Source organism: Lissotriton helveticus, chromosome 7 (genome assembly GCF_964261635.1).
Source record: "Lissotriton helveticus chromosome 7, aLisHel1.1, whole genome shotgun sequence".
NCBI lineage: Eukaryota > Metazoa > Chordata > Amphibia > Caudata > Salamandridae > Lissotriton > Lissotriton helveticus.
Genome location: NC_136068.1, coordinates 1,272,834,786 through 1,272,858,177, shown reverse-complemented (window position 1 = coordinate 1,272,858,177; position 23,392 = coordinate 1,272,834,786). Strand labels below are relative to the sequence as shown.

General features: G+C 51.2%; 1 protein-coding gene across 2 annotated transcripts in view; it reads right to left on the bottom strand.

Annotated features, from left to right (window-relative positions):
- LOC144767333 (proton channel OTOP2-like) overlaps positions 1-23,392 on the bottom strand; it is a 319,185-nt gene that overhangs the window by 179,508 nt on the left and 116,285 nt on the right. The gene's annotated exons all lie outside the window — the stretch shown is intronic.

Sequence of the window (23,392 nt, the reverse complement as noted above, 5' to 3'; positions counted from 1 at the left end):
AATAGTAGTCATGCCTTCACTAATCACGTTGCTTGCTAAACAAGCATTGTCATAGCCAAAAGATCTCGCTTTTGGGACCTTATAAGTATTTAGTTATGCAGCACAATATCCTTGGTGCAACAACATCAACTGTTGCATGGCTAAAAACTTATAAGGTCCCATAGGCTAGACCTATTGGCTATGCCGATGCTTGTTTCACATTTGTTTTGCAAGGGTTTTGCAGCTGCACATTATAAACAAGCCACTCGGTTCTGTGTGTTTACATGGCATCCCTGTGCATACTTTTTTAAATATTTACTGTTCTAAAATGGCCATCAGAAATGAAAAAATAAGGATATAAAGTATAACAAAAAAAGTAATTGCAAGATGGCCGCTGTGAGTGAGCAATCATGCATGCAGATGCACAGACGAACGTCTTGAAATTTGTTATACTTTGGGAACAGAAGCATTTCAAGATGCCTGACTACCCCTGTTTGAACGTGCATGCCATATTAGAGCAGTTTTTGCAAATAAGTATGGCCATCCAAACAAGCATTTGCAAATGTCCACATTTGAAAAACGAGACCTATTGAAGTTTGCCAAAGCTTGTCTGTTTCTGGCATACGCTGCATAGCTACTTTTTTCTGAGAATTGAAATCTTGTTCGCTCCTTTTTTGCACCCTGTTGGCTGCTGCTTTTACTGAAACTATGGCCTCTCTTACCTATTAGGTTATTGATAAACACTTATCTATTTATAGTGCAAATTTCATACAGGCATTGATGTTAGACGTTGTGTTGCTTTTCTGAGCGTGGCCCTTGCTATTTCATCCTCTAATTGAGTCCTCTCGCTTCAGAACTGGGAAGCGGTTTTACTTTATGCTAACAATGCGAAGGCAACATCAATGATTAACTTAGTGCCTTGCTTGATTAATCAGTGTTAATTAAAGCAGTATTGTGCTGTTAGGAAGGTCTCTGAAGACTCTGCATTTAATACCCAGCTTTCCTGAACATCGGGGCATTTGTTTGAGATATCCAATGGTAATCTTCACTGTAAAAACATTTTAATGTCATGTGTGGACAAGCAGGCATTTTCCCTAGTGACTGTCTTGAAAACAACAAACATAAGGCGTGCGTCATTGCCTTCAATTGGCAAATGTGCTTTTATTAAAAATAAATCTGCTACCATCCTATACCCACAGGCCCAATACAAGTGGGCTGATAATCAGTCTGGATTCCAACCTTCCTTGGAATTATAGATACTGTGGGCTTCAGTAGTTCCAAGTGGGAGGATTACCTCTACTTATACAATAATTGGCAATAACATATGGTAATTGTGTTTCTGCACTGATTGTTCATATTTTTTCTAGGTCTCAAATACATTCCGCATTAGATATATGTACTCAAAAGACCTATTGTACACAATGCCAATGCTGACAGAGGGCTTCGGATCAGTCCACTGCTTATCATTGGTGGCTTTCCTGCAATTTCAATAGCTTGCTTCTTATTCAGTGGCTTACCTTCCTCTTTTTATGTTTATCCCTCCCTGAGCATAGATTTTTTAAAACATTCTCTTAATTAGGTGACATGTATCCTTTCACATTTTTCTTTTGCTTTTAGTACTACATTGGAATGAATATGTTATCTTGCTCTCTCCTACTCTCCCCTGTGTGCTTTTTCCCTTTCTCAATCCTAAACTCTATGCTCTGGGTGCCACTCTCACAACCCCTCAGCTTGTGTGATAGTTTCCCCAACCCCTCCTCTTCCTTTACAACTTTATTTTTTATAACCTCCAGTCCACTGCATCTGAGTTTCAGCGTGCTCACCGCTGCTGATCAGTGGTGGCACTTATTTTACACTCACATCCCCCCTGATCTTCAATTGCTTCCCCATATCTCATTATCCCATATATATTTTTTTAAAACAGATTTTATTTGTCAAACAGCACATATAGGGCAGAGCTCTGTACCCCAGAGACTTCTGCATAAGAAACGTATATCATCATGACTTTGACTGTTTACATGAGCAAATTAAGGAAAAATGGAAAGCAATACAAATGAAAAACCAACAAATAACCATAAACCAACAAACCCCCCCCCCCCATAGCACTAACGTCCACCCAGAGCAGCACAATTAACAGAAAAAGCACCTTCTGCAAAAGTATGGTCTGACATTGCACATGAAACCATGTCCTGCAGGAACAAAATAGAGATTTAAGCCGGGTCGAGGGACCCTGCCATAGAGACGGGCTCCAACTCCAAGCGTCGGTAGTCTGCCCATCACTTCCAGATTTTAAAATGTTTAAGCGGGCACCCTCTTGCCATGAAGATGGGGATCTCCAGGCCCATGCAGAAGTCTAGGCCGTTCTTCCATGCGGACACTGAGGGCACTACCGGCGCCTTCCATGCCCTGGCAATACCTCTTTTAGTCAGAGTGAACCCCAGCTACATAAGACGGCGTTGGTAGATGTTGCCCCCAACCCCGTCCATAACGTGTAGGAGTACCAACTTCGGCGAGTAGTGAAGGTCCCAACCCAACACCTCTGAGAGGCAAGCCATAACTCCACTCCAGAATCGTGCCAAGGCAGAGCAGTGCAAGACTGTATGCATCAGGGTACCCTTCTCCCGCTTGCATCTGAGACACACAGGGGAGGCCACCAAACCTTCCCTCCATAACCTAACACTGGTGAAGTATACCTGATGAAGGTACTTGAACTGGATAACACGTAGACTTACAGCTATGGGAGCGCCATTGGGGAGGCCAGGGCCTCCGACCAGTCCTCCTCCTCCAGTGGGCCCACGTCACCCTCCCAGGCCTCTCTGAGCTTCTGCAGCGTGGGGGAGCTATGAGTAACCAGGGATTGGTAGATTTTTGAGATCTTGTGATCTTGGAGATCTCCCATGAACACCTTCGCCTCAATCGGGCTAAACTTGGCTGGCGTCTCTAATCCCGTCAAGCTAGGGGAAATAGCATGCTGGAATTGAAGATATCTATAGAATTGGGTTTTCGGCATATGGAAATCTTTCTGAAGGTCATGAAAGGACTTCAGGACCGGCCCCCGCATCACGTCCCCCAGAGTAGAGATACCAATACTATCCCAGCCTCGAAACCCAGGTAGAGTAGCCAAGTGCAGCCATCGCCCATTGTGCCAGAGGGGAGTCTCCCGGTTAGTCTATTCCACCAACCCATCCTCTGTAGAGCCTACAGCCAGATTTGGAAGACAACCTTCGTAACTGACGGCAAGGAGTTGTGCAGTGGTGCAGAGTATAGTATAGTGTGTAAAGAGAGATCCCCCATGCACCTCCATTCGACAGCATATGCAGGGTCCGCCCTATCCCCAATCCATCATTAATTTAGAACAAACAGGTGCGAAGCCATATAGTATGATAAAATATCAGAGGTCGCCAGCCCCCCACAGTATGTAGATTGAAAACAACTCCGTAAGGCAACTCTTGCTAATCCTCCGGCCCACAAGAACTGTCCCAGGGCCGCGTTGATCTGTTGAAACCATCTGGGAGGGAACGGATGGGGTGATTTTGCAGATGGTAGAGCAAGCGGTGGAGCCAGACTATCTTGAAGATGGCCGATCTGCATATATATACAATGGCATATGAGACCAAGTCATAAGATCCTCCCCTACACGGTCCGATATTGGAGCCAGATTTTTGTCCCAAGAGGTGATAGGCGAGTCTGATAGAAACACTCCCACATATTTCATCCCCTCAGAGACTACTTGAATAGAGGATGCCCAGCAGCCGAGACCCGCCGCATCCCCAAGAACCCAGAGAGAGGACTTCCGGGGGTTCATATATAAGCCAGAGGACTTCCCGAATATCTGCATGATACAAAGCAGTCTTAGCCCCGTTCTGTCTAAATTGGTGAGAAAGAATAGCACATCGTCACCGTACAGAGCAATATGGTCCAACAGTCCGTGAGCCCATTCAAAGCCCGTCTCTGGTGCATCGATCCGCACCCAGGCGGCTAGGGGTTCCATAGCTAATGCGAACAGGTATGGAGACAAGGGGCAACCCTGCCTGGTGCCCCTTCCAATGGGAAAAGTGGAGGAGGTAGAGCCGGCTATGCGCACTGACGCGGTGAGGTCAGTGTAGAGCAATGTCAGGTAGGACAGGAAGCGAGATCCAATTTTCAGCCTACGTAAAAGCACAAATAAATATACCCAACTGAGGGGATCGAATGCCCTATCCCTAAATGCCAGGAACAACGCTGCTCATTCTCCCAACCCCTGAACGGCCACAAGAGCAACATGCGCTCGACGAATATTGTGACGAGTCACCCGCTGGGGCATAAAACCAGCCGGTCTGGATGTACTAGGGAAGTGATGTGAGACCGAAGGTGGTTGGCCAAAGCCTTAGCCAGAATCTTGGCCTCCACGTTCAGTAGAGAAATAGGGCAATATGACGTGTGCTGGTCTGGAGGTCTACCAGGTTTGTGGAACACCACCACTTCCGCGTGTCTCCAATCCAGAGGCAGACAGTCCCGCTCCCTAGCCTCCTCCACCACCCTATGGTAGTGGGCCCGAGCTGCAAAAAATATTGTTAAAAAAATTCCTCTGGAAAGCCATTTGGCCCTGGGGCCTTTCCTGCATGAAGGTCCCCTAAGGCTGCACTCAGTTCCTCCTCCGTGAGTGGAAGATCCAGCTCCGCACTCGGCTCGCAAGATAAAGCCTTAGGCGGGAGGTCATGCAGAAAACGGCATATCACATCCTCATGCAAACACTCTCTGGGGGCATATAACTCTGCATAATAGGTAGCGAAACTTTCAGACATTGTAGAGGAATCCGTAAAGGACACCCCATCTGCGCCTACAACACCAGGGAGGGCCTGGGGGTACAGTATCCCCTGGCACAACCTGTGGACAGCTTACTGGACTTATCTCCCCACTAGTAGATCCTGCTACGGGTCGCCAACCAAGCCTGGTGGGCCTCGTCCAGCAGGAGGTCTGCATATCCCTGTTGTGCCAGCAACAATTGTCGACGGACCTAACTGTCCCCGCCATCCCTACTGCGGCTTTCCAGATCAATAATATTAGCTTCAGATCTTAAAAGGGACTCCGTATGCGCTCTGCGGGCTGCCGCACAGAAGGAAATGTCCACACCCCGTATTGTGGGCTTCATTGCTTCCCACAGAGGTTCAGCCTCATCCACCGATCCTATGTTGAGTGTCAGGTATTGGTCAATAGCACCCTCTATGTGCTCCCTATATTCATCTTTCTGTAGGTTCCAGGCCGAGAGGTGCCACCAAAAAGGCTTTCGCGCCCGGCCCTTCCCGTCTGTAAGGTGAGGGCCACCGTTGAGTGGTCCTATAGTCCCCGTGGAAGGATATCTGCCTCCACCACCCTGCCTGCCGCCGCCCGGAGGACACATAAATAATCAAGGCGGGAATAGAAATCGTGAACCGCCAAAAGATAAGTGTATCCCTGTGCTGTCTGTGTAGTTGGCGCCAAGGGTCCAGCCAATCAAGCCCCATCACCAGAGAGTGCAGTTTGGTGGGTTGGCGGACATCCGCAGATACCCCGGGCCTCCAGCGATCCCTGGCCACATCCATCACATCATTCCAATCCCCCTCCTACTACGGGCAGGCTATCAGGTATAACAGCCCACAGGGTCATAAGTCTCTCTACCAGACCCCAGGAGAGCAGTGGGGGGGCACAGACACACCCTAGTACCATAGTCTCTGCACCCACTGTGCCCTGGAGGAAGAGATATCTGCCCTGAGTATCCGCCCACGTCTTGACATGTGTAAAGGGAACCCGGCGATGAATCAGGATTGCAACCCCCGAGACCACCTTACGAACCCTGAGTGGAACATCTGGATGTAGCCATAGCGTTGAAAGCATAGTGCCTTTGTCCCCATGAGGTGTGTTTCTTGTAGCATGAGAATGTCGGTATGGGCCCTTTTGCCTGCATGAGTATAGCTCCACGTTTGATCTTGTCCAGCGCCCCCTGATGTTCCAGCTTACTATCCAAAGGGTTACGGAGGGATCCCGTTAGCTACCCGACGAGGCTGCCATGTGAGGCCCTGATGCAAATCAGTGGTGCATGGAAAAGTGTATGGTATATACATGGTGGCTCTAAACTAGTGTGGAACAGTGTGATCAGAGGACAAAAAGCACAACAACCCAACAACCGCCCACCCGCCACCCTATACCTCAAGAATGATGAAGTATCTGTCGTGGCGGGTGTGGCCCACAGACCTCAACAGCCCGCACCTGCCAGTATCCCTTATTTGTAATTAAAAAAAAAATCTAGCTTTTTAATGGGATGTGGCAGTTGAAAATTGCTACATGCCCACTCTTTCCTGCTTTCAGGGACATTTTGAATATTTTTTTATTTATTGCTCCAAAATGAGCCTCTACCATCTTGGAAAGATAAATTAAAAAACAAATCGTGGCTGCGTTATGACCCGTAGATGGGTATGCATAGTGACACATGCGTGTATATATCATCTTGCTAGGGCTGCCGTGGTGTCAAGACACATATGCGCACTTGTGAGAAGACATGTGCATGTATAAATCATTGCCCTTTTTTGATGATGTTGAGCATTGACAATTACCATTTTCTTTTATTTTTGCCAATGATTAACAGCATTGACTAAAAGCAGTGGCATTGGCAAAGGCAACACGTTAGCATTAGTCAAGACAAAATGTGAGACCATTGACTTTGCCAAAGCTTCTTTCCATATTCTGGTGGATTTCCACCTACATCGGAATGTAAGTGAAACAATATTTCTTGAAACAATATATTGACAAGATAGAATTTCTCCTCTGTGGTGACTAACAACCCGTGGCCCATGATTTCCTAGTTCCATATAAGACGGTGCGAAATATTGGGTTGTTGCCTATTGAAAATGGGTCTTTCATGCCATCAATGCATGAAATGCCTAAGGAATACCACCACCAGCTGATAGTCTTTCTACTGGAATGTAAATGCATTGTTGTCACTTTGCCACCTTTTGCCTCAGAGTGGACTAGTGAAATTTTAAATTTCTGTGGATTCCCCAGCAAATGTGGATCTCATGGCACCGTCTACGGAACTCTACTAATCACTAGTAGTGGCTGTCAGTAGCACATTTTCCCAAAATCTGTACGCCTACATTAGATGCTAGTCGATCACTGCATACCATTTAAAGCACTAGTACTGTACATAAAGCCCTCTTGTGCTTGGGCTCCACTTCCGACGCTAACACATATCTGTGATCTGATAATCGGAGGCTGATCAGACTGAGATCAAGAGAACCTGAGTTGTAAGTCGGACAACATTTTTATTTTTCCCCACTACACACTTAAAGTCCCGCAGTAGCGGCGATCCTTCAAGCCTGTCAAGCAGAAACTGAGAGCCCTCCAATTTTGTATGTTGCTATTTCCAGCCAGACTTGAAGTAATCTTCAAGGCCAGTAGTTGTTTTTTGCACCCCGGACAGCGCATGGTAATGGCTAGAAGAACGAACAGAGATAACGTTTACACAACCAAGCAATACAGACGTCCATTTTGAAGGAAGTTAAAACCAAATTAGGTCCCAATGGGACATAAAAAAAGGTTTGGGTGGGGACATATGTTTGATGCCCTTCAGAAAGCGTGTCACACAGATGACTTGAACAGGGAGGGTTGATCCGTCATCCGCAAAAAAGCAGAGGTGGCTTTATGAAGACAAACAAAAAAGTAATATTTCGGACAAGGGTGCTGACAGAGGGTCAACATATTTGTCAGTGCGCCAAGCCACAATCGTGTCCCAATGGCAGGTGTAAACAGACGTTGTGGAGGGACGTCTGGCAACCAAGATGATCTCACAGACTTCGGGAGGGAGATTGAAGACTGTCAGCTGTCGTCGCTCATTCTCCATGCATGAAGGTGGAGCATGTGCAGGTTCGGATGCAAAACCCTGCCCTGTTGCTGTGACAGGAGATCCTCCCGAAGGGGCAGCCTGATTGGAGGGATGATGCTTGCTCAGGTGTTTGGAATACCGTACTCTCCGTGCCCGATCCAGAGCAACAAAGATAACTTGGGCCCAATCCGTCCTGATCTTCTTCAGAACTCAGGGCAGGAGTGGTATTGGTAAGAGGACATATAGGAGTCCTGAGCCCCACTGGAGACAAATATGTTTCCAAGCGAGAGCCGCCTTGGAATCTTCAACATGTATATGTGCTGATATTGCACATTCTCAGCGGTGGCGAATAGATCTAACCAAGGTTTTACCCAGTCTGTGCAGAGCCTCTAGGCACAGGTCCACTAACCCTCTCTGCCCTGTTTGTTTCAGTACCACATGGAGGTGGTGTTGTCAGTGATCACCTGAACCATCCGTCCCTTGATTGAAGGAAGGAAGGCTTTACCTGATGGCTGGCCTAACCCAGGAGTGATACATCTGTTACCACAATGAGATTTGGGTGGGGAAGGGAAAACGGTTTCCTGCTGACCCAATCACTGTTCATTAACCACCACTGCAGGTCTTTTGCAGTTCCCTCCAATATCTGGACCAGATCGGAAAGATTCTCCTGAATCTGCACCCACTAGAACTTGAGTTCCCACTGCAGAGCCCACGTATGCCAGTGGGCATGCTTTACCAGCAGTATGCAGGACATCAGGAGACCCAGCAGCCGCAAAGTCTGTCTCACCGAACTCCATGATAGAGACTGGAACATCGGAGTCATAACTGGACTATCCTGGACCTGCTGCTCTGGAGGATATGCACGGGATTACACTTGTCCAGAATGGCTCAGAGTCTTAGACAGAGTCAGGTGTGACGTTAACACATTGATAGTAAACACCAGCGAATGCAGGAGATCTGCGGTAGTATGGAGGTGGATTACGGATTCCCTGAGGTGAGCTCGTTTTAAACAGACAGTCATTGCGGTATAGGAAAATTGGGACCTCTCACCTCCACGGATGGGCTGCAACCACTACCATCACGTTCATGAGTACCGAGGGAGAGTGGGGGGGGGGAGAGGGGCGTGCTGGTAAGACCAAAGGGGTGCACACCAAACTGAGAGTGCTCTTGGCCCACCGCGAACTGCAGGCAACATCTATGGGTCAAACAAAGCGATACCAAAGGGGATGTTGGATCGGCAGGACAGGTATATGGAAGTATGCATCCTGCAAGTACAATGCTACCATTCAATCTCCATTGTCCAGGGCAGACAGGACATGGGGTGGGTGGAACTCGCAGAGTTTTACTCTGAAGAATTCCATGAAGTTACATAAAAACTCAGTGAGATTCTGCGGAGTTCTCCACATTGCAATGATTTTTAGCAGCGGGAGCCTATTCACCGCTGTAAAATCAGAGCAAACAGCACCACACCGCGTTCCAGAGGGCTCTGCTTCTTTCTGCTGGTCGAGTAGATTTTCTACTCGAGCGGCAGCTTTCTGAACGCAAACGGTAGCGATCTGCTGCAACCACCCGTGTTGGGAAATCTTGCAGGGAGGTGTTCTAATGTTCGATCTTCTTGCTTGGCAACTTAACGTTAGTGAGCTGCATGTGAGCAAAATTTTCACCATGCAGCGGTTGGAGGAATTTTGCCATAATTCTGCGCTCCAAGCAGAGCACGGAGTAAGCAAAACTGAGCAAACTCCGCCGGAGGAGGAGAGTTTTTCGCCCACCCTTAGACAGGATCAATGTGAGCTCTGGAATTTCTCCTTTTTCAGGGAGTGGTTGAGAGGTCACAGGTCTAGGACAAAGCAGAGGCCTCCTTTCTTTTTCGGCACCAGAAAATAGCAAGAATAGCAACCATTGAAAACATTTTTTTTTAAAAGACCTTTATTGTACAAAATACATCTTACACAGCTTACAGCTTACAACCCCTCGGGGCCAGCCGCGTGGATCAATAACCATACGTAATATTGTCAGGTGAACACAGCCGTACGGCCGACAACCCGGAGGTCCGGCGGCGTAAAGTGTTTCTTTTATAGCATTTAAAATTTAGTGAACCACATATCTCGATTAGTAAATAGGCCTGTGAGGTTTTATCTTTTTGTAGAGCAACGGTGGTGGTTCGTCATGGTCGTCAGTCGGATAACAGCCCGCGCCCATGAGTGAATATAACGGGTAAGTATGTCAGCAAGTGTCTTCTCCCATGGAGCTGCGGGGCATTGAAGTGGAAGAGTAGTTCTATACAGTATCGCAAATGTGTTAATGGACGAGCGTCTATGCAGCTTATTATTCTTAATGGGAGAAGTTCATGAGGGCGGCAGCGTTCGGCGGGAATCGCCACAGCCATGTCTGTTGCTCTCAGTGGTCCCATAAATGTGGCTTCTCTCAGTGGTGGTGGTTCGAACAAGATAGCCGGTATTGTGAAGCACAATCCGGATCCATCTGCCTGTCCTCAGGTAGTGTGTGCGGCAAGCATTCCCCTCTGGCCGTGTTCTGATGGTGCTGTGTTTTGTCGGCACTGGAAAAGGAGGGGTCCGGACATGCTGGTCAGAGTATGGTGTCTGAAGTCGTTCGTGTAATGCGTACAGTGTCTTTGTTAACAAAAATAAAATAGCCTGGTCAGGGAACAGGAGCAGTGCATCAATAAGTATCTAAATCTCAACGTAGGGGGTTATATACAAAGGGGAAACAACCCATGGATGGATGTATTCGTGCGGTAGGGGGAAATAAGGGTAGAATTGCAGCATCAGCGTAAGTGTAGGTCTAATGGTCAGGGATCGGGGGCATCAGGTAATTGACGCATTCGTATAGGGGGGGCTCCACCACAGGGGCACATTGAGGATGTCTTTAAAGTGCAACCTGTGGGGTGGTCACGTCCAGATCGTAAAATGAGGAGCTGACGTGTAGAGGTGGGGGTGGGGCAATAAACGTTCCGTCGCTGACAGTAAGGCGCACAGTGTAGGTAATCCGAAGTGTGGGTGGTGCGCAGTCGGGGCGCAGTGCATGATGCGCGGTGTGGCGGGGATGTAGAGGTGCGGGTCCCGGCTGGTGTTACCCTGACGGAGGAGGGGGGGGGAAGGGAACGGGTGGAGGGAGCAGTGGGTATAAGCGCATTCCACAGTGTCCCTTACAAACGTGTGGAGGTCAGAGACGGCCCCCCTCAAGTGATCCCCTGTTCTAGGCATTTCTGCTGGAAGGATTGGAGGATGTCGTCCCAGTATTGCGCAATGGGGAATTTCCTAAGCCCTGCTGTCTCTTCCCGTCGTAAGATTGTGCCTTCCGCTCGTGCCCAGTTGGTGAGGGACATGTACCAGTGCCGTATGTGTGTGGGTGTGTCGGCCTTCCACCGCTTTGTGAGCAGTCGTTTGGCCGTGATCAGTCCGAGATCCCAATATCGGGCTGGCACCTTGTTTAGTTTCGTGCGTTTGTACAGACCTAGAATGCAGGCTTCCCATGTACTCGGCACACGCGTTCGTTAGTGCAGTGTGTAAGCAGCGTTGTTACCTCATCCCAATATTGCTGGATGTTGGGGCAAAACCAAAGCATATGTAAGAGGTCTGCGCCTACCCGGGAGTAGCGGCTGCAGGCGGTATTTGTGACTGAAAAGTATCTGTTGATCTTGTCCGGTGTGAGATAGGCACGGTATAGTATATAGAATTGTATGATTTTGAATCAGGGGCTGCGTGGGATGGTAATCGGCCCAGTTAGCACCATCGCCCACTCCTTGTCCGTCCAGTCCCTCCCTCTGTCCGCCGCCCACTTCTCTCTCAACTGCGAGGTAGTGGGTTGTGTGTGAGTCAGGAGGGCCTGCGCTAGCCAATGTACTATATGGGAACCATTGCCCATGGGGTGTGGCTTGGATGCCGAGGGAACAGGCAGCGTGAGCCCGAAGCTCCGCGCCCGATCCCCGCTGAAATCCTGTTACACGGCACGGAAACCGGCGTGCAAGGAGCATCCTGTCACCAGAGAACGTCGGAGGGGCGACGGCACCCCTAGAACCGAGTTTAACGCCTCTCTGGCGCTTTAAAACTCATTCGGCGAACTGCTTGATGACCGAGACGCTTCAGCCCAAAATGGCGGACGGCGTCCGGAGCCGGCACGTCTGAGCACCGACGGGGAACAGACATTCTTCCCCCGGACGATTCGGACGAGCAAGAAGAGCCACCCGAGTCCCTCCCGATCGACCCCAGCAACGGAGGCCACGACTTGGATCCCATAACATCAGGGGTGGCAGATCCGACTGCTGGAGGGCAGGCTCCCCCGGAAGATCCCACAAGATGGCGGCTGCCCCGGGGCTCCGTGGGAGAGACGACTGCAGTCCGAGCAGGCCAAGATCGCAGTAAGTGGTGCCTCCTCATACGGAGCCCGCCTGGGTGAAAAGCGACCTGCCCGACTACACGGGGGGCAGATTTCCCGGCGGCTTGAAGCCGGAGGGCAGCGCGACTACCTGCGCAGCAAGGGGACGAACAGAGGCTGTATGGAGCGAGCGAGAGACGGCCGTTACCAGTCTGCCGTGATCGAAGGAGCGAGGTCCTGGGTCTGAGCAGGCTTCCGAGCGCTGGGGGAGATGTGCGCTCCGGCGGCGCTGTAGACGCACGGAGCCCCAAATACGGAGCTGAAAACTGGCGAAATTGGGTCCAGAACGCCGGAAGCACAGGTGACGGCGGGACGGCCCGGAGTGAGTGGACGGCTGGAAGGGAGCCCCTGAGTGGACCCACACTGTCGGAGTGCCATCGGAGGCGGCAGAATACCCGTGAGACCCCAGGCCTGTGACGGAGTGCCTTGGTGCAGACCGACACAGGGGCCCAATCTAGGACGGTGCCCGGGGAGATCGAGAGACCAGAGACCAAAGGGCTGCAAATAAGAACACCAAGAGAACGGGAACATCCAGCCTGAGCCCACAAGTTGCATTGGAGGTGAGTGACACAGCGTCAGTGCAGTGGTGGGGGAGCCCCTAGCTCCTAGAAAATTGCAGACCTGGAGGTGTCTGCGGGGTCTGGTGCACTGGGGCTGGCCGTGCCAGGACGAGGAGAGCAGATGCGTGAATGCCCCCCAATAGAATCACGAAAAGAGTGTCGCTAGGGGGATGAGGCACTGAGCGCTGGCCTGAAAAGACTTAAAGAGGAGCTGCGGAGACTACCTTCCTTGAGAGGGGCAGTGAGCAAACCCCCCCTCAAGCATAGCAGGGAAGAAATAATCAGCTGGCGGACGAACCGAGATGGGGAAACCCAAGGGGAGAGTGGACGGGGCTGCCGGCTCTGAGGCGACGGATGGTAGGGTGCAGGGCCCCATGGAATTACAACAAATGCAAGACCGTATCCTGGAAGCTATTACAGCCACGAAGGAGTCTCTGCGGCAGGACATAGCGCAGGTGGCAACAGGATTGGGACTTCTGTGGGCGGATCACGACAAACTGAAGGCCAGGGTCAAGAGCACGGAAGACACCCTACAAGAGTTGGTACCAGGGCATAAATCCATGGAGGGACGCTTAGGGGATGCTCTAGACCGAATACTGGTACTGGAACGGCGAGCAGAGGATGCCGAAAACCGTAGCAGGCGCAATAATGTATGCTTGGTAGGTCTGCCGGAGAAAAAAGAAGGTGACGACATGGTGGGATTCCTGGACACATGGTTACGGACAGAAGTGGCGCCAGAGGGACTCTCACCTTTCTTTACGCTGGAACGTGCGCACCGAGTCCCGGCCAGACCGCCGAAACCGGGCCTACCACCCCGTCCAGTGGTGATAAAACTGCTACATTATAAGGACAGGGACTGGTTATTGCAAAGGGCCAGAGAAAAGGGCCCATTCCAAGTGGATAATAACAACGTGACACTGTTCCCTGACTTCACATTTGAAACACAGAAACTGCGAGCCTCCTTCTTGTCACTCAAGCATGAACTGCGTGTGGAGGGCATAAAGTACTCACTCCTCTTCCCAGCTAAGCTCAGGGTGGTGGTGGACGACAAAGCATTTTTCTTCCCTACATCAGCGGAGGCCTGGGCGTGGTGGGACACCTACAAAGCCGGTACGGACGGAGCCCAATTCAAAGCCGAGGAGGAGAAGCGTAAACAGCCGGTCCGGAAGTCGCAAAGGCTCTGCAGGCATCGACACAGAACTAAAAAGCCGACGGAATCGCAAACGGAGGAGAAGAGAAGGGCGGCACTACAAGCGGTGGTCGACTTGTCGGGGACAGTGAGCAGCCGATCAAATAGGGGCTCGAACTCTGAGGGCCATGCTACGGGCTCGGAAACGGACCTTTCGGACCTTGGTGGCACCAGAGGCCCAGTGGTGATGCCTCAAACGTCGGAGGAAATCATAGAAGCCTGAGGGGGGAGATGCACAGAATTGTCTACATATAATTGCCGGGGCGACCGGAGCCCTCCGACACAAATGTCTACAACTCAGAAGTCCGGAGACTCATGAGTGACTATGAGGGGATTGTGGGGCGGGGGGATGGGATTGTGGGAACCACCCTCAGGGACGCGTCACGCCCCGTAGGCCCATAAGGCCACCGTAGTGAAGACTGCGGATTAAGGGAATAGCGGCTGGCTTAGCTTGCCCTTTTGTTGCAGTTTGGATGGGAGCTGCTTTCGCGAAGTTAGGTCCTGTTCTGGGGGGGAGGATACCGAGAGTAGTTGGGGTGACTCGAGGTGTGGAACATGGGGTGGGGGTACTGTTGTTGTATGGGAGGGACTGGGGTGGGAGGATGCCGCCACATGGGCCTGGAAGTGGAATTATGCTATTTCATATTGGTTAACCTGGGATCATGGCTAACTCTGGAGTTCTGAAATGTGTGACCTGGAATGTGCGGGGACTATACTCTATGGCGAGAAGACACAAGGTGCATGCTTATTTAGTCCGCAGGGGCGTACAGATAGCATTGTTACAGGAAACACATCTGACAAAACAGGAGGGCATTGCGCTACAGCGAAGGTGGCCTGGACAACTGTTCAACACCACATACTCTGCATTTGCGAGGGGGGCGATGATCTGGATCCGAGCGGGGGTCCCCTTTCGGGTGTCTAAGCAAGTAATTGACCCAGAGGGCAGATTTGTGGCCATAGAGGGGAAACTTAGGGGCCGTGATATAGTGCTATGCAGTGTGTACGCACCCAATGTTGATCAGCCGGCCTTTTTAACGAAGCTCTCTGGCGCGCTGGCGAGCTACCTAGCGGGCCTCATTGTCATGGGAGGGGACTTTAACTCAGTGGCAGACATTGATTTGGACAGATCTCATCCACCGCTGGGAGCGTCGCCAGTGCTTCGGCTAGCGAAACGTAGGCTCGAATGGCAGGAGAGATGGGAATCGGTAGATGTTTGGAGGGCGCTGCATCCGAACTTGAGGGATTATTCGTACTACTCTAGTCTGCATGATCTCCACGTCTGACTAGACGTGGTTTTGTGCTCCCCGCTCGTGGTCTCTACGGTGGCAAACGCTGAGTACTTAAATCGCACGCTGTCCGACCATAATCCCCTATTGCTGACGCTAACATGGATGACTGAGACCTCACCGGTCCCGACGTGGCAACTACGCCCGGCCACTCTGGACGACCCACCGTTTAGGGAGGCGCTAGGGGAGAGGATCACGCAATACTTCGAGGAAAATCATGGCACCACGGCCTCCAGAGCGATGGAGTGGTATGCCTTCAAGGTTGTCATCAGAGGCCACTGTATTGGGAGACATGCAGGAGCCCGCAAGACGCTTTTAGACGATCTAGATAAGGCAGAGGGGGCATTGCGGAAGGCCGAATTGGCGCGCCCTAACCATACCGAGCTACAGGAAGTGGTTAGTGAGGCCAAAGAAGCTGTGGCGGTTGAAATGGAGCGGCTCCGGAGCTTCGATTATAAGACTTATTTGACGAGGGCGCACGCCGAGGGGGATAAGGCGGGGACTATGCTCGCTTGGCTGGCTAACCCGACTAGACGTAGCCACCCGATCTTGACCATTGAAGAGGAAGGGGGACACATATGCAACACCCAAACAGAAATCTTGGACAGCTTCCGAACATATTACGAAAGGCTATACGAAGGCGGACTGGCAGGTCAAGAGAGCGCGATCGACACCTTTTTGGAGGGACTGCAATTGCCACAGCTAGATCAGGAACAATTAGATGACCTGGGTAGAGATATCACACTGGGGGAGATAGGAAGCGCGGTGAAGCAGATGGCTTGAAACAAAACCCTGGGCCTGGACGGCTTGCCTATAGAGTTTAGAGTTCTACAGTAAATACCTAGAGCAGCTAGCTCCGCGGCTCCAGGCGGTCTACAACGAAGCTAAGGCTAGGGGAAGACTGCCCCAATCTATGAGCGAAACCCTGATGATCCCATTGCTGAAGCCGGGGAGAGAGAACAATAAACTAGCCTCTTATCGCCCGCTGTCCTTGCTGACAACGGACTATAAGATCCTGAGTACTATACTGGCCACTAGGCTGTTGGCCCACATGACGGAATTAGTCCACAGCGATCAGTCCGGATTCATTCCCACGCGGAACACTACCATTAATGTACGCCGGCTGATACGGCTAATGGGTGACCCGATGCCGGAAGTGAGTACGCCTTTGGTGTTGTCAATTGATATCGAAAAGGCGTTTGGTAGTCTAGAATGGAACTATCTATACAGGGTCATGAGACACTTTGGCCTTGGCGTTAGCTATATAGGCTGGACCAAAGTGTTGTACGCATCGGCGAAGGCGCGGGTCCGGATAGGCACCCTGATATCGCACCAGTACCAAGTGTGCCGTGGCACCAGGCAGGGGTGCTCGCTGTCCCCCCTGCTGTTTGCCTTAGCGATTGAGCCATTTGCAGCGGAAGCACGGACGGGCCGCTATTACAGGGGTCTAGTATACCTGGGGAACCCGCAGGCTATCTCGCTATACGCGGACGACCTCTTATTGTTCCTAGGTGATGCAAGCGAGGCGCTGGAGGGTGCAGAAAGACTTCTCGGACTTTTTGGGAAATTGTCAGGATTAAAGGTTAACTGGTCCAAATCCTGTTTATTCCCACTGCGACAGGGAGAGAAGCGACCTACCATTTGCCCGCTACTCAACTGGGAACCTACTTGTTTGAAATATCTGGGGGTGTATGTATACCACAAGGCGGCAGATATGCTAGAAGGCAATGTGAGCCGGTGCATCCGGGCATTGAAAGGAAGTATGTCCTTTTGGGCCACTCTACCACTCTCGGTAATGGGCCGCATCTCCCTAATAAAGATGATAGCCCTACCGCGCCTCCTCTACTACTTCCGAACGCTGCCGGTGTGGATACCTGGCTCTACCTTCCAGCAGTTAAGATCGCTATGGATCTCATTCCTATGGGGTACGGGTAGACGGAGAATAGCATTACACACGTTGACTCGACCAAAGGACGAGGGGGGCATGGCAGTACCAGATTTTGAGCTCTACTACCTGGCGGCTCAATTGCAGGTCTTCACGCAGGAAGTGGCAAGGGTGTTTCGAGGCCCGGAGCGGGAGAGGGACGGGGGCACCCCCCGTCATGTGCTTGCGTACATTGCCCTACAGCAGAGGCGCATCCTCAGAGACTTATCCCTGGAGGAGCAGACGTTTAGGCTTTGCTGGAATCGAGCACGGCGAAGAGCGGGAGTGCAGCGTATGTATGCACCCGAGATACCGTTGGGGATGGTGACAGCCCTCCCCCACGGCGGTGACTGGTCGCGATTGCAGGGTTGGGAAGATGCAGGACTACAAGTGCTGGGAGATTTGTACGAAGATGGGGTCTTACTCCCGTACCAATCCCTGCAGGATCGATTCGACCTTCCGAGAGGAGACTATCTGATGCACGCCGCTGTGACCAGAGCCATGCAGGCGCACTGGGGGGAAGGGCTGTTGGAGCCCACCACGTCCATGGCCTGCCAGTACACTATGATGGCAGCTGGTACTTACAAGGCGGTAACATGCCTCTATTCTAGAATGCTGCGAGAACCCTTAAAACCATTGACTACACTGAAGGCCAAATGGGAGCTGGATCTCCAGCTGGAGATCCCGGACACGACATGGGCGCAGCTACTTAGGCGGGCGAGGAGGAGCACGAGGAATGCACGCTTCCAATTGATACATTTTTATATCCTCCATAGAGCCTACCTCACACCAGGGAAAATAGGAAAATATTTTGGGGTGGAAAATGCAGCTTGCCCCAGGTGTAATAAAGTAGGGGCGGATCTAGGTCATATGCTATGGGACTGCTCACATCTACATGACTATTGGCGGGAGATTGGCGAGACATTGAACAACGCAATGGATAGAGGACTACAATACACTAAGGCGGTTGGAGTGCTGCATTGGTTTCCGCACACACCCAAGAATAGGATCACAAGCAAGTTTATAGATATGGGGCTAATACTGGCTCAGAGGGAAATCACTAGGAACTGGAAATCAAAAACGGGTCCTACGCACAAAAGATGGTTTAATGAATGTCTCAAATGGGTAGCGAGCGAAAGTACGCTCAGGTATCAACTGGCTCGCCGCAATTCTGACGAAAGGGCGCTGGAGCGGCAGCAGCATGGGATGCGCTAGCGTAAGCACTACAAGATAGCATGCTAGGGGAGGAGGAAGGGGTCTCCGACTCAGGAAATGAGAATCCCACTGACACTCCAGGTGCACTTTCTCTGTGAATATCAACTCACTCCTGACATCGTTCACACACACACACTGACTGCAAGTCCAGGCGTAGGCATAGGCACTGGGAGATGGGTGAGGGGAGGAGTCAGTGAGTTAAGAAGTTGGGGGGAGGAGGGGTTTGAGGGGAGGGGTAAAAAATGTTAAAGCAGACTGAAGGAATCCTAGCATGCGGACTTGAAAGTGCTCTGGGGTTGTTAGATGGGGTGATTCACTGATTGACGCCGCCCGACCTCCGGGTTGTGGGCTTATAGGCTGTGTAAACGAATCACCCATACAAGAACTGAGCGTTGATATTAACCATGTAAGGTGCTCATAAGTGTATGTTGTATGTATGATTTGGAGCTGCAATAAAAACGGTTTAAAAAAAAAGGGGAACCATTGCCCATAACATGGAGGTATTGCATGAAGTAATGTGTCGGTAGCTCCTGGGATATGTCACCCCAGGCGGCAGTCAGCGTGTGGATGAGGGACTCATGTAATAGGAATTGCCCATTCGGGAGGGTCGTATCTTCCGCGAGGGTCGCAAAGGGGAGGAGAGCACCGTCAGTATATAGGTCTCCTAGCGTTTCCACGCCCGCGGTGGACCAGCTGTCCAGTAGGGCATCCGTCAGTGTGCCAGTGGCCATGGGGGTGCCCAGCAGAGGGAGTATCGGGGCATATGGTATTGTTGATCGGGTAAGTCGTAAATATCGCAGAAAACATTTGCGCGCCACTGCTAGGTGTATCTGCGGGGGACGAGGGGCCCGGGTCAGCGGATGGAACAGGGCGCACACTTGTGATTGAGACCAGGCGGTGACGTCCGTGGAGGTGTCCCCTAGGTTTTTGCCACTTAGCCATCCCACTGCACCCACTGCATCTGCGCCGCCAAGTAATATAGTTCCATGTTGGAAACCGCTAAACCCCCCGAGTAAGTGGGCATGTACAACTTTGTCAGTGCCACACGCGGTCGGCCCGCATTCCAGATTAAGCCGCGGAGTAGGACCCCAAGCACCCGGAATATCCAGTTAGGGACATAGGATGGGATATTGGCAAAGTAGTATAAAAGCCTCGGTAAGACTATCATTTTCGCTAGTGTCACTCGGCTGGGCACAATCAGGGGCAAAGCTCTCCAAAATCCTATTTGAGTCCGGATGGATGCGAGCGCTCGCATCAGGTTTCCCTCCAAGATATCCGTAGGGTTACGGTAGATTTGGATTCCTAGGTATCTGAGAGTTGTGGGATACCATTGTAGCCTTTCGCCACCGATGGATATGTCGTTCTCGGGTACGTCCGGATCAAAGGAATAGGCCCCAGATTTGGCCCAGTTGACTCTCAGACCCGACATCTCCTCAAAGGTGCGGAAGATGTCAGTGAGGGACTCCGGGACATTGGTCAAGTCTCTGATATAGAGGATGAGATCATCCGCATATAACGATATCACATGGAGGCCATCCGCCATCGGTATTCCCCACTCGGCACCTCGGGCCCGGAGAATCGTGGCTAGGGGTTCCATAGCCAAGGAAAACAACAGGGGTGATAGGGGGCAACCCTGCCTGGTGCCTCTCTGTACGTGGATGGAATTGGAAAGCAACATGCCAGTGCGGACACGAACTGTGGGCCTGCGGTATAATAAGCCAAACATGGTCTCGTAGCCATCCCCCAATTCAAGTTTGTCCATGACCGCCCGCAGGTATGGCCATTCCACCGAGTCGAATGCTTTCTCTAGATCCAACAGCAGGCACCCGACACGTGGCCAGCGGCGTGTTGCGTACTCTTGTATGTCGGAATATGCGGCGGATGTTGTAGGAGGTGTGACGCGTCGATACAAACCCATTTTGATCATGATGCACCAGTGTTGGTACCAGGGGGGCCAATCTCCGGGCCAGGGCAGAGGCTAGGATTTAATAATCAGTATTCAGAAGGGCCAGGGGGCGGTAAGAGCCCAATAGCTCGCCATCCCTGCCAGGTTTGAGTAGGGAGATGAGGGTAGCCTCATTGAGCGTTGGAGGGAGGGAGAAGTCATCCGTAGCCGCAGCATATACCTTCAACAGCTGGGGGATGAGTATGTCTGAGCCAGCCTTATAAAATTCCAAAAAACACAGTTGATGGACAGAATGTAGAACAATGTCATACATTCACCCCAGTACAAGGATCTGGGCCTAAATCCATCGTTTTTTTGCACTCCACACCACCCTGGGTTAGACACTGGCTATATGCAAATCAGCTCTGACCCTGTGCCTCATGGGAACAGTCCAGTCCGAACTACCAAGCCATGTCTTTCCCAGACCGGAATCAAGCATCCAAGGACCGGTTTCTGGCTATCAGCCTTCATTCAGCCTGGATAGCTTGACTCCAGTGGTGTGGAGAGCCTGGGACTCACGTCTGAGCATACACAGCCCACTCGGGGTGAAAATTGCAAAAAACACAGTTGATGGACAGAATGTAGAACAATGTCATACATTCACCCCAGTACAAGGATCTGGGCCTAAATCCACTGTGTTTTTTGTAGCCTTATAAAATTTGGCAGGTAAGCTGTCTGAGCCGGGAGATTTGCCGTTTGACAAGTTGAAAATGGCGTCGCGGAGTTCCTCAGGAGTAAGTGATGCACCGAGGTCGTCTTGTTTCGCAGTCATCAAATTAGGCAGCTGCGGGGGTGAGAGATATTCAGCTATGTTAGGATGTGGGTCGCTGAGTCGAGAGCGGTATAAAGCTGTGTAGTGAGTTATGAACGCTTCATGTATTTGGCGTTGCGTGTAGAGTAACCCTCTCCCTTCCACTCGTATCGCCGATATTGGGGTCATGCGGTCTTCTCGTGCAATCAGCCAGACTAACAATTTGCCAGGCCTGTCGCCATGGTGATGTGTGAGGGCTGAGTGTGCAGCGAAGTTGAGACAACGTAGACGTTCTATGAGGCGTGCATGTTCTGTTTTTGCTTCCGTCAGGGGGTCGCTTGCGCCACCCACTGCGTCTTGCTCATGGTCCAGCAGTTAAGTTTCCAATTGTGTCAAGTCACCCTCTAGCTGTCGTCGCATGTGGCCCTGTGTGCCTAAGCAATGTCCCCGGGTTACCACCTTGAATGCGTCCCATTCGATCTGGAGGGAGGACGCCGTACCAGCATTGTTTTCAAAGTATTGGGCAGTTTGTGTGAGGAGGGATTCGCGGAAAGATGCGTCTAGGAAGAGGTCCGGCTGGAGTCGCCAGGTGGGGATGGGCGGGCGTGGACGCTCCCACGCGATGGCCAGAGTGTGTGGGTTGTGGTCCGAGTGCGTGCGGCCCATATATTGTGTATCTGTAACTAGTGGGAGGAGATCAGTGGTTACCATGAACCTGTCTAAACGTACATGTAGAGCATGCGCTCCCGACCAATAGGAATATGTCCGTGTATTTGGGTTACGTGTCCTACATGCGTCGTGTAGGTCCCATTGTGTAGCCCAGCTGATTAATGCTTTCGTGGCGGCATGTGTCGGTGTATAGGTTGGGGGCGGGGAAGATCTATCTAGGGTCGCATCCAGGACGCAGTTGTAATCACCCCCCAGTATCCACGGGACCCCATGCCAGGTCGCCAGCACCGTCGAGAGGCGGTTAAAGAAACCACCCTGGTCAGTGTTTGGGGAATATAGCGACGCCAGTACTACGGGCTGATGCAAGAATAGCAACCATTACCTACTTCGGATGTCGTCACTGTCTCAATGGCTCCTTTAGCTTGCACTTCCTAATGCAGCGGAGTTCTCCGTCAGCCTATATGATGATGGTGACTTGGGCGGCAGGGTTTCTGTGAATTAAAGGGCGTAACCCAGCTGAACAATTTGGAGCACCCATTTGTCCGAAGTTATGGACTGCCAGCTGGACATATGGGACTTGAACGTGCCACCAACCGATTGTCTGTGATGTTGTGATGGCATATCAAAGGGATTTGGAGGCTGCAGCTGCCGGTTGTGTAGTGGACTGGGTAGATCTCTGCATCACCACACCTTTGGGAGCCATGTCCATGGCCCCGAAAGGACTGGGTAGCCTGTTGGCCATGGTGGATGGGTTGAAATGGACGCAGATAGCAGCCCCTACAGTAGCCATAGAAAGAGTGGAAGGCAGAATGAGGCTGGTGAGGGTGCATGGAGAGTCCCAAAGCCCTTCTGTCCTTGAAAAACTCAAGCCCTGAATCTGTCTGATCACTAAAGGGGCGAGTGCTGTTGAAGAGCATATCCATAAGGAATGCTAGGACATCCCCAGAGAAGCCAGTTGTCTTCAGCCAGGCATGGCTAAAAAGTATCACCAATGAAGCAATCGCTCTACCTAGTGAGTCTATCATGTCCCCCCTTCAGCATATTGTGAACTTTGCAGCGTCTCTGCCATCAACAATAGTTTGAGTCACGATGGCTCTGGCCTCCTTTATGGGCAGCACTTATGTAGGTACACTGGCCCAAGAGACATTTGGTATTCAGTGTAAGGCTGGCGGATGAGAAGATCCTCTTGCCAAATATATCCAGCCTCTTGGATTCATCAGATTGTGTGGTAGGAAATGTGTCAGGGTTGACTTTGGTCATGGAGGCCTGGATTATCAGGCTCTCCAGGGTTGGATGGGGAAGGATGGATTCCCAGGAGCAGAGTGGTGGAGGACGATCGTCCTGAGCACAGGAGCACCTGTGCAGAGTTTGCCCTAGGCGCAGGACATCAGAGAAGAGGTTTTGTGGGGGGTACCCCGAGTTGAAGCGCCTGTCTAGATGTTGGTCTTGACTGCCACGAAGCACAACGTACGTTCCAAGACCTCAGCTGCCTTCCGAACCACCATAGCAAGTAAAACCCCTTCCTCAGTAGCCGCACTAGGAGGAGAGAACACTGGCATCATCCAGTTCCTCATACCATTTATCCTCGGCCAAGGGCTACACAAGGAGATCAGGATAACTGTAAAAATCCTCAGATCTGCCC